The following is a 4,533-nucleotide window of genomic DNA, read 5'->3' on the forward strand; positions in this document are numbered from 1 at the left end:
AGCCTTAGAACACATATATGCATGATTGAATCTCTATGATTTTTTTTTTTACTACCTTAGAACACATATATGCATGATTGAGTCACTATGATTTTTTTTTGACACCCTTAGCACACATATATGCATGATTGAGTGACTATGAATTTTTTTTGATAGACTTAGTATATGTTTGATTGAATCACAATGAAGTTTTTTTGAAAGTTTTAGAACATATATATGCATGATTGAGTCACTACAAAATTTTTTGTCAACCGTGGAGAACATGTCTGTATGATTGAATCACTATGAACATTTTTGACAGCCTTAGAACAAATATATGCATAATTGAATCACTATGAAATTTTTTTGACAACCTTCAAATGCATATATGCATGATTGAATCACTACAAATTTTTATTGTCAACATTAGAACACCAATATCCCAGATTGAATCACTATACATTTTTTTTGACAACCTTAGAACCCATATCTGCATGATTAAATCACTATAATTTTTTTTGACAACCTTAGAACAGATATATGCAAGATTGAATCACTATGAATTTTTTTGACAGACTTAGAACACATATTTGCATGATTGAATCAATATGATTTTTTTTTTATAGCCTTAGAAGAGATGTATGCATGATTGAATCACTATGATTTTTTTTTACAATGTTAGAACACATATATGCATGATTAAATCACTATGAAACTTTTTTGACAGCCTCACAACACGTATATGCATGATTAAATCACGATAAATTTTTTTTTGACAGCATTAACATATATGCATGATTGAATCACTACAATTTTTTTTTACAGCATTAGAACATATATATGCATGATTGAGTCACTATGAAAATTTGTTGACCACCTTAGAACACATATATGCATGATTCAATCATTATAATTTTTTTTTGACCGCCTTAGAACACATATATGGAAGATTAATTTTTTTATGACAGCCACAAAAAACATATTCCATGATTGAATCACTATGACTTTTTTTTTATGATTGAATCACAATGATTTTTTTTTTATAGCCTTAAAACCCTTCTATGCATCATTCAATCACAATAAAAAAAATTGATTGCCTAAAACATATATATGCGTGATTGAATCACTATGATTTTTTTTGACAACCTTAGAACACATATAAAAATGATTGAATCACTACAAATTTTTTTATATCATTATAACACATATATTAATGATTGAATCATAATAAAACTTTTTTGACATCCTTAGAACACATATATGCCTGATTGAATCTCTATGAAATTTTGACAACCTTAGCACACATATATGCATGATTGAATCACTACAAAATGTTTTTGACATTAGAACACATATATGCATGATTGAATCACTATGAAAAAAATTTGAGTAACTTAGAACACTTGTCTGTATGATTGAATCACTTAAATTTTTTTTTGACAGCCTTAGAACACATATATGCATGATTGAGTCACTATGAAACTTTTTTGATGGCCTTAGAACACATATATGCAAGATTGAATCAATACAAATTTTTTTTTAAAGCCTTACACACATATATGCATGATTGAATCACTAAGATTTTTTTTGATAGGCCTGGAACATATATATGCATGATTGAGTCACAATGATTTTTTTTGGATAATGTTAGAACACATATATGCATGATTCAGTCACTATGAATTTTTTTTGACAACCTTAGAACTGATGTATGCATGATAGAGTCTGTATGAACATTTTTTTACAGCCTTACAGTAGATGTACGCATGATTGAATCACTATGAATTTTTTTTTAGTGCCTTAGAATAGGTAAAGGCATGATTGAATCATGATGATTTTTTTTTGGGTGCCTTAGAAAACATATAAGCATGATTGAGTCACTATGAAATTTTTTTGACAGCCTTAGAACACATATTAGCATGATTGAGTCACTATGATTTTTTTTTTATACCCTTAGAACACATAAATGCATGATTGAATCACTACAAATTGTTTTTGAGACCATTAGAGCACATATATGCGTGATTGAATCACTATACATTTTTTTTTACAACCTTAGAAGAGATGTATGCAAGATTGAATCACTATGAATTTTTTTTGACAAACTTGTAACACATATATGCATGATTGAATCACTATGAAATTTTTTGGGCATGCTAAGAACACATATTCTTGATTGAATCACTATGAATTTTTTTTGACAACCTTAGAACACATATACATGATTGAATCAATATGAAATTTTTCTGACAGCATTAGAAGACATATTTGCATGATTGAAACACTATAAATTTTTTTGACAACCTTGGAACATATATATACATGATTGAATCACTATGAAATGTTTTTGACAGCCTTAGAACAGATGTATGCATGATTGAGTCACTATTATTTTTTTTTTACAACCTTAGAACACATATATGCATGATTGTTGACAGCCTTAGGAAACATATATGCATGATTGACGACAACCTTAGAACACATATCTGCATGATTGAATCACTATGAATTTTTTTTGACAATGTTAGAACACATATATGCATGATTAAATCCTTAGGAAATTTTTTTGAAAGCCATATAACACATAATGAAAGATTGAAAATTTTTTGACAGCCTTAGAACACTTATATGAATGATTGAGTGACTATGATTTTTTTTTGAATGATTTAGAACACATATATGCATGGTTGAGTCACTATCAAAATTTTTTGACAACCTTAGATCACATATATGCATGATTGAATCACTATGATTTTTTGTACGGCCTTAGAACAGATGTATGCATGATTCAATCAGTATGAAATTTTTTTGAGTGCCGTAGAATACATATATACGTGATTGAATCACGATAATTTTTTTTGACAGCCTTAGAACACATATATGCATGATTGAGTCACTACGAAATTTTTTTGACACACTTAGAACACATATATGCATGATTGAACCACTTTGATTTTTTTGACAGCCTTACAACATATATATGCATGATTGAGATACTAACAAATTTTTTTATCAACGTTAGAGAATATATATGCATGATTGAATCACCATAAAAATTTTTTGACAACCCTAGAAGAGATGTATGCATGACAGGGTCACTATGAAATTTTTTTGATAGCCTTAGAACAAATGTATGGATGATTGAATCAATATGAATTTTTTTTGAGTGCCTTAGAACAGATATATGCATGATTGAATAACTATGATTTTTTTTTGAGTGCCTTAGAAGACATATATGCATGATTGAGTCACTATGAAGTTTTTTTGATAGTCTTAAAACATAGATATGCATGATTGAGTCACAATGAAACTTTTTTGACAGCCTTAGAACACATATATGCAAGATTGAGTCACAATGAAACTTTTTTCTTGGAATTCGAACCCATATATGCATAATTGAATCACTACAAAAGTTTTTTGAGAGCTTTGGAACACAGATTTAAAAGATTGAATCACTATACTTTTTTTTGACAACCTTAGAATGGATATATGCAAGATTGGATCTCTATGATTTTTTTTGACAAACTTAGAACACATATATGCATGATTAAATCACTATGATTTTTTTGGACAAGCTTAAAACACATATATACGTGATGGAATCACTATGAAACTTTTTTTACAATGTTAGAACACATATATCCATGATTGAATCACGATGTTTTTTTTTTTAAAGCATTAGAACACATATTTGCTTGATTGAATCACTATAATTTTTTTTTATAGTCTTAGAACACATATATGCCTGATTGAAATACTATAATTTTTTTTTACAACCTTAGAACACATATATGCAAGATTGAATCACTATAAAATTGTTTTGACAGCCTTGGAAGACATATGTGCTTGATTATGTCACTATGAATTTTTTTGGCAGCCTTAGAACACATAAATGCATGATTGAATCAGTATGATTTTTTTTTTGACAACCATATGACACATATATGCAAGATTGTATCACTATGAATTTTTTTTGACAAAATTCGAACACATATGCATGATTGAATCACTATGAATTTTTTTGTACAGGCTAAGAACACATATATGCATGATTGAATCACTATAAAGTTTTTTTGATAAAGTTAGAAAACATATATGCATGATTAAATCACTATGAAATTTTTTTGACAGCCTTGGAACACATAAACGCATGATTGAATCACAATAGTATTTTTTTGACACCCGTGGAACACATATATGCATGATTGAATTACTATGGAATTTTTTTGACAACCTTAGAATGCATATACGCAAGATTGAATCACTATGAATTTTTTTTCACAAACTTAGAACACATATATGCATGATAAAATCATTACAAAATTTGTTAGACAGGCTTAGATTACATATATGCATGATTGAATCACTATGAATTTTTTTTTTACAACCTTAGAAGTCATATATGCAAGATTGAATCACTATGAAATTTGTTTGACAACTTTAAAACAAATATATGCTTGATTAAATCATTTTGAATTTTTTTTGACAACCTTAGAACACATATATGCATGATTGAATCATAATGAAATTTTTTGAGAGCCTTAGAACACATCT

This window comes from Nuphar pumila, chromosome 10 (assembly GCF_984573655.1).
Source record: "Nuphar pumila chromosome 10, dmNupPumi1.hap1.1, whole genome shotgun sequence".
NCBI lineage: Eukaryota > Viridiplantae > Streptophyta > Magnoliopsida > Nymphaeales > Nymphaeaceae > Nuphar > Nuphar pumila.